The 11,803-nt window shown below is 34.9% G+C and overlaps 1 long non-coding RNA gene across 7 annotated transcripts; it reads left to right on the top strand.

The window, feature by feature from the left end:
- Positions 1 to 424: 424 nt before the first annotated feature.
- LOC104111366 (uncharacterized) lies at positions 425 to 5,193 on the top strand. Of its 7 annotated transcripts, none has more exons than XR_004510858.2 (8): positions 482 to 676; positions 770 to 794; positions 1,431 to 1,593; positions 2,625 to 2,682; positions 2,782 to 2,819; positions 3,712 to 3,782; positions 4,236 to 4,337; positions 4,467 to 5,193. It is a non-coding gene; the product is annotated as an uncharacterized lncRNA (long non-coding RNA). The 7 variants fall into 7 exon arrangements; XR_689694.4 differs by having other exon boundaries at positions 483 to 676; positions 770 to 799; XR_689693.4 differs by lacking the exon at positions 770 to 794 and having other exon boundaries at positions 425 to 579.
- Positions 5,194 to 11,803: the final 6,610 nt, after the last annotated feature.

Raw genomic sequence — 11,803 nt, 5'->3', positions numbered from 1 at the left:
GCATTTGAGAAGATCATGGAGGAAGAGTAGACATCCAACTTATTGATTTCTCTTATAACATATTAGAGTTTGACATTTTTTTTATGATCGAGGTTTTCTCGAAAGTGGGGTGATATACAATATAAAATTTGATGGATAATGAGTCCATTCTTTACTCGTCTTCACTTAAAAAGTTTAGCATATATTTTGAAAATTTATGGACCAAAAGTACTTTAAAAACTATACAATTTTGGAAATAAAATTTACAACGAAATTGTAGTTATATTCAATAATTGTAATATCACACCATGTTATCGCATTATTTAGGTGTAAGATATTTCTATTCCTATACTATAAATGAGGATAACCAGACAGACAGCTCATGGTCAACATGTCTGCCTGGCCCATTATTATCTTGCGGCTTCTGTTTGCAGCCCAACACGTGTAGCCCAATTTTGATAGTTGTTAAGTCACCGTTTGATTTCTCTCAATACTTCGTGAAAAGCTCAACGTGCAAACACCTCTTCTGCAAACATCTCTTCTCTTGATATGCTTCTGCTCTCTCACTCCTCCGCTCTGTCCATTGTCATTTTCTACTTGGTATTCTTGTATTAATTTAGTTCAGTTCTTGGCGATATGCTAGGTGTTTGTGTTTTCCCCTGAGTAGCGAGTGAGAGTGAATTCCCACAGAGAAAGTGTAATATGTTAATCGATTTTGTTCTCTAGGTGTTTGATAAAATTATTCATATCAGTTTTTCTATTAGATTTCTCATGTATGTTGTATTCTCAGGTCTCATTCTTTGGTTGCAATTTGAGTAAGGTCTTTTTGGTTTCTTCTGTATACCCTTGGTTAGACTGTTGATTTGTGCCTCTATGTTTTCCTCTTTCTCGCTGCATAATTTTAATTTCTGACATATCACCATTAGACACGGCTAGAAGGGTATTTATTTAAATTGTTCTGTTGTGGAAACAAACTTCATACTAATGTGAAGAATAAGACAATCCAGCGATCTATAATTTTTCTTTCTTGAATGAATACATTGACATATGAACTCTGTGCTACCAAATTATTAGCCAGTTGCTCTTACATTTAGCACGCAAATCTTCACCAAAATCATATATTCCTCAAATGGTGTATTGATTTCTCACATCAATTGTCAAAAAGATGAGTTATTCCATCAAAGAATATAACATCTGACTGAAACTACATATTTTAGATTAGGCTTTAAAAAAGAAAAGCTTGCACTTCCATAGTAACTTAACCGTTAATCCAAGTAATTAGTTCCCTTATTCCTGTGAAAAAACGCCATTAGTATCAAATTTTTTATGCGGTTGTTTCTTTCATGCCTTGGACGTTGGACATGGTGATGATTTTGTGGCTGATATATTTTAATTCTTATTTCTGTCTACTCAGAGTTCATTTTGTAATGAACTAATTTGCTGGTTTACAGGGCTGCTGCAATTCCAAGAGAGAAGGGAGAGACATGTCTTCAAATGAAACTGCCATACAATGAATTAGCTCATGTGCTTCTATGTTTACTCTGTTGGATAGATTGTTCTTGCACATCCTTGCTTCCCAGTTATCTAAATCTCTTTCATGTCCTCATTTATAAGGTTTGGCGCCTATCTCTCTTGTTCATTCTGAATTTGATTTCTTTACCCTTTTCATTTCTTTCTTTTTGCAACTAATCATAATTCCATTTATATGTGGATTATGCATTAGAAGAGTCAATATGTGTACCCTATGTGTAAGTCAAACATCACATGCCAAAGAAGAATCATGAATCTTGCAATGATCTAACTAAAAGTATACCATATATGTGAGTTTCTACAATTAGGAATTCAACAAATACGTTCTACAGAGAAAAAACACCACAAGAGTTGCTTGGGCCATGGAGTTGTGATATGTAGTATCGTGGTGCTTAAGTTTGTCCGAAATTCCATAGCTCCTCTTGGCTATCGAATTTCATTTTAGAGAGATTATCTTCTTTTTATAAAACTGATATTGGTAGATGTTAGCACAAAAGAATATGACTCCCAAAGTCTGGGTTGATTATGATCCTTTCTTCTTCTCCCCCTACCTGCTAATTGAGCTACTCCTTTCTTTTTTTATATTCGTAATCAAAAGAACTATGATAATGATCCACTAAACAGAACACAATTAGTCCTAGGAATTCTTCCCTTGGCTATGAAAGGAGGAAAATCCATAAAGAACTGCGATCTCTTTCTGTTGTTACTCCAGAAGCAGGTTTTTATCTCAAACGTGTCGTGGAATGGTTCTAACTAATGCCTCTTCCGCATCAAAGATGTATCATTTAATGGTATCTTAAAATTCATTTAGTAGACTCTTTACACTCGATTCACTTAATACTTAAGAGTCTATTTTATATGACTTCATTCGCTTTATACTTGATAGTCTATTTTATACGATCATAACAGAAAAGAATATAGAGTATATGCGTTTCTACAACAGTTTGGCCGTTTGTATGCTAACAAGCAATATTTATTCAGAGTGTTGGGCTCGTGCTATTCATCGTGTTGTCGCTTTTTTGGTGCTACTTTGATTTATCATTCTACTCCATTTTCTAAGCTACTTAGTTTATCAGGTGAGTGTTGATTTGTATTCACTCTTCTCTATCAAACAGGAAGAACCAATAGAGAAACAGAGGATACAAATTATTTCAGAAGCTTCTGAGCATAGCTGTACGTCATTCATTGATATTTTTTAATGCTTCTTCGTTTTATGTCATTTATGTACTTATTAATATTATGAATTAAAGTGTTTAACGCTTTAATTTTCAGGTATTTAAGAAGTACATCAATATCAACTTCGATGATAGGTAGTTTTCCTGTCTATTGCGAAAAGTTTCTTTGTTTCTACTGGGCTAGTTAATATCATACATGGATTAATTTACAACTTGTATTATGAAAAGTTATTCTATATTTTGGTTAGTTAAAATAACAGATTTATACTTTGAAGGGTAAATATCTGTGTGTGTATTCTTTTTGCATGTAGAAGTCGCCGTTGTTAGATATTTCACGTGAAGGTTCTATAAATTGCTAAAATTTCAGATTTTCATGGATTAAACAAATTGATGTCGTAACTTTTTAATTAATTACTATAATTTATCTGGTAGACAGTTCAAGTTGTGACGAAATTTGAAGATTTTTCGTGAATGTAACTTTGCCTTGGTTAGCTTTTGAAAAACGGAGTTTGCCAATTGATGCCGTGGATTTATTTAGTTACAAATACATAGTGCATTATTTTACTGTAGAACCTCATCTAATTGAGTGTGACCGAGATATACATAGGTTTTGTAAAGAAAGCATGAAATACATCAAATTTGATATTTCCTCTCATGTTGCTTGTCGTTCTACTGAAAATTCGTAACTCTTTTGTTCTTCATTGTATGTTTCTCCTTCACTTGATTTGTCTTTTCTAGATTCAGTTACTCTGTATTTTGCTCTTCAAATTGGTTGGCAGATTCCAAGTTTGATTTTTATGTAATAGTTTGCATGCCAACTATTACTTCAGTTTGTAATTATTCTTTAACCTTCTTTCCATGCAAGTGCATTAGCAACACTGGATTTAAAGAATATTCAATATTTTTCTTTTCCGCACTTTATTAGTGACACAACAATAGTAGTACAGTCTTATCATGTAGTGGAAGCAGTCTTATGTAACTTTTACCTGCTTTTTTTATTTTCTTAATATTCCCTCTCCTTTAGCAGGTACATACAGATGAGAGACCAACCAAAGATATTCTGACATGGAAGCAGAGCAACTATTAGCGGCTTTTATGGTTCTTTGCTCATTCTCCTATTATCCACTTAGTTTCTTACGTACTCATTTTTCAAACAGATTCCTTACCTTGATTGTGCTTGAACCTTTGCCCTTGATAACGACAAAATATGTTATACCTCCATCATTATACCAGCTACATTCTAACTTATAGAGCTGGGCAATAGTAAAGTTGTAAATCATGGCTTTGAAATTTCTCAGAAGAAAATGAAAGGAGACTCTAAATTTGCCAACTTCAAAACTGAGAGAAGATGAATGCGAAATATGCTTAGAGCCTTGTAACAAAATGGTCTTACCGAATTGCTGCCATTCAATGTGCATTAATTGTTACCGTGATTGGTAATGTACCTACATTTTCTCAAGAATAAAGAATCATACCTCCATTCTCTCTATTCATCTCTTTAACTATTTTGGGAACTTGGCTGAGAACAGTCTTGCTTTCTCAACCTTGTAGGAATACAAGATCAGAGTCCTGCCTTTTTGCCGTGATAATTTGAAGATCACCTTACTTAGAATTTTGCATCAAGTACATCAATTATATCACCTTCTATGAATGGTTAGTGCATAACCTTTACTTCTGATTGATGACAAATTATACGTTCTTTTATGTGCACATTCTATTAAATCTATGGAAGGATATGCTATGTAAAATTTATATGCTTCCTATAATTTTGTGTTTTAGCAGTGCAGGTAAACAACCTGATACAGCAGTATCATATTGAAGATGGGGATGAAAAGGAAGACAAAATTTTGGACAGATAGTTGTATTGAAACATGGATATTAAAGGATGAGTTCCCTACTCTTTGTAGTTTAACTCTGAACAAAAATGCTTATATTTGGTGAATGTTTTGTCAACATTTATAGTTTAAGAAAAACTTTAATGATATGCAAATCCAAGATATCAGTCACCTTTCACACTTTTGCAGCCAATCTCTCTTTGATGACAGCAGGATGGACACTCAAACTGGCTTACTAGCAATAGTGGCTTCTTCTCTATTAAAAGTTGCTACAATCTTCTCCAAAAGCTCGATAGTAACTGGGACAACAAGTGGTCTTAGAAGATGACATGGAGGACAGAAACAATACACCAAAATACCCTGGTTTGTGTGGAATGCTGTCGAGGCAGCATGTCTTAGCCAAGATAATTGGCAGAGAAGAGGACTCTCAGTTATGTGTAAAAACTGACAAAGAATCCATCAACCATTTAAACTTTTTGCTATTGACTGGGTGATGCCACAGAATATCACATGCTTACTATCAGATTGGCAAGGACAAAGAATTAATAAAGTTACGTATGTGATGTAAGAGCATTTTTTTGTAGTGTAGTATATTTACGAACAAAACTACAAACAGCTATTGGAACGCTCAGTAAAAGAAGAGTATATTTCCAATCCTTCATTAAATTATCACATATTTCAATTGCTACATAATATTACACGTGCATTTACAATGTCAGCTTGGTTGAAAATATTTATTGTACTCCACAAATGTTGCCTATATAGGTTTCTCGTTCTTGCAACGAAAGAAACATCTCTAAGAATAAGTCCTATTTTTATCTCACTTTCTTGATTGATATAAGATACCAAACCAGACGAAGGAACATGGCATTTTCCTTGGACAATTTAGGCTCCTATAGAATTGATGAAGTAGGAGAAAAAATAATTTACAGAACCATTTATTGGATACTATTTGAAATAATTGCACTATTGGGCCCGTGCTTAGCACGGGCAACACCTTACTAGTAATTATACTAAATGTCATTCTCTTTCGCATTATTAGCAGATCCATTCATTCAGGATAATTTTTATTTATTTTATAAATGCTAGAAAAAATTCACGATATCTTTAATAGATATGGTATGACATCTATGCCTTCAAGTATGTATATTGGTTAGAGAGTCTGACTTGGTATTTGTAGTCATTATAATAATTCTTATAACTCACTATTAAATACAAACGTATATAACTTATACATGTAAATAAATTTGAGGCAGTTGTACCAGTCATATTGTCACGACCTGGAATTTGCACCGTCGGGACCGTGATGGCGCCTAACATTTCACTTGCTATGCAAGCCAATGTTAGAAAATCATTAAACCAATCCTTTTTTCATTCAGTAAATAACAGCAAATTAGCTAAGATAAAATATAGTGAGTACGGAATAATATAAAAACTACATTAATTACTACCACCCGGATCTGGAGTCACAATTCACGAGCATTCTAGAATTCACTACAAGTAATAGTCTGAGAGAAATATAACTGTTTGAATGAAAGAAATAGTAAAACATAAAAGATAGACGGGGACTTCAAGGTCTGTGAACGCCGACAGATCTACCTTGAGTCTACGGATAGCGGGTCCAACAGCTAAAATCTCGATCAATTCGAGCCGGTACCAAAATCTGCACAGGAAGTACAGAGTGCAGCATCAGTACAACCGACCCCATGTACTGGTAAGTGTCAAGCCTAACCACGACGAAGTAGTGACGAGGCTATGACAAGACACCCACATAATAAACCTGAGCAGATAATAGTATATGTACAAGAAAACAACAGTAACAGCTAAACATGTACTATTGGGATGGGGAACATGATAAAGGGGCACAGGATATAGGAGATATAGCGGAAATGATAACCAGAATGATCAACATGCTTTTAACCAGTGAAAAACAACTAAACACAATGAAGAGAATTGCACGGCATCACCCTTTGTACTTTTACTCTCAGCCTCACCATATAAATTAATAGATATGGCACGACATCACCCTTAGTGCATTAACTCTCACAACGTGGCACGACATCACCCTTCGTGCATTAACACTCACAATATAGCATGACATCACCCTTCGTGCATTAACACTCTCCCTTACCATAATGCAATAAACAAATAACAACAGGGAGATAGAATAACAACTACCAGCCTTATTTCAATATTTTGTTTCACAATACCAACCTCAGCTTCGAAATCAATACTCAATTATCAACAGAAAATCCGTAAACATGATAAAAACGATCAATTTAACAATACTAGTCTAAACATGGATAACATGAACAAAGAAAGCTATAATTGCAAGAAACCAAGCCCCACCCGTATGCTTTAACCCGACTATAACGCATAAGTACTCGTCATCTCACATATACGTTGTTCCCCAACATCTAAACATGTAGCAAATAGACAACAATCCCTATTCTCTCAAGTCAGGGTTAGACACAACACTTACCTCGCTGCAAAGGCCACTCAATGCTCAATTATCGCTTTTCCTCTAGAATTCACCTCCGAACCACTCGTATCTATCCACAAACGACTTAATAATATCAAATATTACTAAAGAAATCAATTACAATGCATAAATTTAGATTTCCCAAACTTTCTCCCAAAAAGTCAAAAACCGACCCCGGGCCCGCTTGGTCAAAACTCGAGGTTCGGACCAAAATTTATTTACCCATTCATCCCCGATCCCGGATGTATAATTGATTTTGGAATCCGACCTCAATTCGAGGTCTAAATCCCTAATTTTCCAAATCCCTAGTTTCTACCTAAAAACCCCCAATTCTACCATGAACACTCTAGATTTTAGGTTAAAAATTCATGAATTGCAATGGGTAATTGAAAGAAAGTAGTTTGGAATCACTTACCAACAAATTGGGGAAGAAAATCTCTCTTGAAAATCGCCTCTAAGTTTTCTAGTTTTAAAATTTTTGAAAGAATGGCAAATTCCCGTGTTTGATTCTGTTTTAAGTCACAGGCGTCAGGCCTTCTTCGTGTTCGCGAAGGGCCTGCCACATTCAAGAAAGGCAGCGTCCCAAAAGGCCTACGCGTTCACGAGTCCTACTACGCATTCGTGAAGGCTGCTCCCCCCGGCCTTCGCGTTCGCGAACCAGTGCTCACGTTCGCGTAGAAGAACGGTTGTCCCCTCCCCTAGGTCCCTAACGCTACGCGTTCACGACCAAGCTTACGCGTTCACGAAGAATAAAATCCACACAGCTCCAGTTCACTCTTCGTGAACGCGAAGAAGGAAACCAGAAAACACTGAAGCTGAAGGAAAAGCATATTTTTTTCTAAGTTCAATTCACCCCGGAGCCTATCCGAAACTCACCCGAGCCCTTGGGGCTCCAAACCAAACATGCACACAAGTCCTAAAAATATCATACGAACTTGATCGCGCAATCAAATTGCCAAAATAACACCTAGAACTACGGATTTAGCACCAAATAGAATAAAATTTTCAAGAAAGCTTTAAAACCTCTATTTTCACAACCGGACGTCCGAATCATGTCAAACCAATTTCGTTTCTCACCAAATTTCACAGACAAGTCTTAAATATCATAATAAACCTGTACCGGGCTCCGAAATCAAAATACGGGCCCGATACCAACAAGATCAAACATTAACCAAATTCTTAAAACCATTATATTTTCAGTCTTTAAATTTTCAACAAAAATTTATATCTCGAGATAGGGACCTCGACATTCGATTCCAGGTATATGCCCAAATCCCATATTTTGATACGACCCACCGGTACTGTCAAAACATGAGTCCGAGTTCGTTTACCAAAAATGTTGACCGAAGTCAACTCAGATGAAGTTTTAAAGTAAAATTCCTTATTTTCATCAACTTTCAACATAAAAACTTTTCTGAAACACGCCCGGACTATGCACGCAAATCGAGGAGGAATGAAATAAGGCTTTAAAGGCCTCGGAACACAGAATCGAGTTCTAAAACATAAGATGACTTTTTGGGTCCTCACACATATGTGTAGTGTATTTATAATTACATTATTTTTAGCTACGTAATTATTTGTATCATAATCATGAGTTTGCTCGAAATTGCATTAAAAGTTCATTATTGAACCATTGATTTAACTTTGTTTCTTTTCTTTTTTCTCTAAAATACTAATATTTATTCGTATATTTCTTTTTTTATGTCAAACCATAGGAAGCAAATATGGATATTTCTAAAAGCAAACTTGGATCAAAGTTCAATCGTAAAAATATTTGTTTAATTGATTCATGTATGATACATACAATATTTAAAGAGAAGAAATATTTTTCTCATTTAAGTATGTGTAAGGCAGATGTTACTATAATTTTTTATAGTAGTAATTTAACTGAAGGCTCTGGAAGAGCTACGATAACTCGGCTAGGGGAACAATACTTATCATAGATAATGCAATATCATTCTCCAAGTCTAGGAGGAACTTGTTGAGTTTTAAAGATATCTGCCGAATGTATACCATATTGAGAATAGATGAGAATAATCTTGAATATCTCATTATTATCGAGAATGTCTCTGGCAAAAAAAAGGGCTATTGAGAAGTTCTCATCTTTGTTTTGTGGCCTGTATTGGACAAGAATTAGTGCAATTGAGGCACATTCTATCGTAAACCAAAAGGTTACTGATTCAAATAATTTTGTATTTTGGCATGATCGATTGGGACATCTTGGATCAATTATGATGCGGCAAATTATACAAAACTCAAATGGGCATCCATTAAAGAATTTAATGATTCATTTAAATTATGAATTTTTTTGTACTTCTTATTATCAAGGCAAGTTAATTGTTAGACCATCACCAACAAAGGTTGGGATTGAGTCCCCTGCATTTTTGGAACGTATACAAGGGGATATTTGTGGACCTTTTTACCCACCTAATGGGTCGTTTAGATATTTTATGGTCTTAATAGATGCATCTTCTAGATAGTCTCATGTGTACCTATTGTTATCTTGCAACATAACGTTTGCAAAATTAATGGCACAAATAATTCGATTACGGACACAGTTCCCCAATAATTCAGTTAAGTCTATTCGACTTGATAATACTGTTGAGTTTTCATTCTAAGCATGTAATGATTATTGCTTATCAATTGGAATAAAAGTGGAACATCCTATAGCTCATGTTCACACTCAAAATTGCATTGCAGAGTCTTTGATTAAACGTCTACAATTGATAGCAAGACCGTTACTCATGAAAACGAGTTTGGCCACTTCTATTTGGGGTCAGGCCATTTTGCATGCAACAATGCTAGTTAGTCTCAGATCGACAAATAATCATAAACATTCCCCGTTGCAATTAGTTTTGGGTCATGAACCTAATATATCCCATTTAAGAATTTTTGGATGCGCAGTATATGTGTTTGTAGCACAGCCATATCGCACCAAGATGGGTCCCCAAAAGAAGGTTAGGTATATATGTTGGGTTTGAATTGCCCTCTATTATTCGCTACCTCAAAACATTAACGGGAGATTTGTTTACTGCTAGATTTGCAGATTGTCGATTCAATGAGATATTTTCCCCAAATTTAGGGGGAGAAAATGGTGAGACCAAACGAAAAATTTTGTGAAAAAATCCATCATTGTCTCATCTTGATCCACGTGTCTCTACTTATGAAAAAGAGATGCAAAAGATTATTCATTTGCAGAAAATAGCAAATCAAATGCCAGACACATTTACGAATCAAAAAAAGATAACAAAAAATTACATATCCCTGCAGAGAATGTTTCAATCCATATTGATGTCCCTGTTGGACAATCTTCTAATGTCATAGCTAATGAGTCAAAAGCACGCATGGTAGACCATTGGATTCTAAGGACCGAAATTGTCGCGATCCCAAATTCTCACCTTATGATGTCGTGATGGCACCTAGTCTCTAAGACTAGATAAACCTAACAATCATTGAGAATTAGTAGAAATAACGACTAACGTATTAAATTAAACTGATAAATATCATAATAATACCATAACAGAATAACAATCACATAATCTCCAAAATCGGTGAAACTGAATCATAAGCTCTAAAGAAAATACACTAGTAATCTCTAAATACAACATTGTTTGATATGAAGATAAAACATAAATAAAGGCAATAGAAGAAGGTAACTCCGAGGACTGCGAGCGTCAAACAGGTATACCTTGAAGTCTTCGAAAAATATCTGGGTCAACTTACTGGCATCCGGCATGAGCAGAAGTACCTGGATCTCCACAAAAATATGCAGAAACGTAGCATGAATACACCACAACGATACCCAACAAGTATTAAGCCTAAGCTTGGTAGAGTAGTGACGAGGCCAGGTCATGACACCTACTAGACATAGATAAACATAATATTGATATAATCTAATAACAGAAAGCAAAGAGATAAATGATAACAAAACAATACGATGATATAAGGCTAGCAACGGAAATTAAGGCAATAAATGACAACAAAGAATGAGCATATGATAAGAACAACAAGTGATCAAATACAGTCAAAATACAAGTAAAATAAATGAAGGAATAACAAGAACCGTTCAAATCAACAAGCCTTTTCAACATAGAATATACAACAAGAATCACAACAGAGGTACCACACCTCATATTCACATTTTATAATTCGCAATAACAATCTTCTTATATCGCCGCGTGAGCCTTGCATTTATTTTTAAAAATATTTTTTTCTGAAATAGCTACATGCGATTTATCCACTTTATCTCACCGCGTGGCTTCAAGTAATTCCCTTACTAGCAACACGCGTATATATCCCACCTTATCTCGCCACATGCGCATCAACCCTACCCTTATACTGCAGCATATGCATCAATATCATAACACAATGATTAACTCGCACCACACATATATGCCACAATATTTCTAAAATAAAAAATACCAATATTACCACAACACATAGCCCACATCTCAACTACAATGTGTGCAAGAATCTCAATAACAACAAAATGAACTAGAAATAACTCAACAAGGAAAGGTATTCCAATAACCAACAATTTCAACCACAACCGTGTTAATAACTTTCAACAACTACAACTGCAGTAACTCAACAAGGAAGGTATTTTCACGAAATGGCAACTTCAAATTCTAATGCATAGCATAAGCTTAACAATAAAAGAGATAGCATGAAATAACAATTATGACTAAATGCATGAGAATAACTCAACAATGGAAAGAATAACATGTAACAACAACTACTAATAAATGCATATAAGAGTGACCTCGATAATGGAAACTAGAACATGTAATAATAACTTCAAT

The sequence above is a fragment of the Nicotiana tomentosiformis genome, chromosome 8 (genome assembly GCF_000390325.3).
Source record: "Nicotiana tomentosiformis chromosome 8, ASM39032v3, whole genome shotgun sequence".
NCBI lineage: Eukaryota > Viridiplantae > Streptophyta > Magnoliopsida > Solanales > Solanaceae > Nicotiana > Nicotiana tomentosiformis.
Note: the sequence above shows the minus strand (reverse complement) of the source record. Positions and strands in the feature narration are given on the sequence as shown.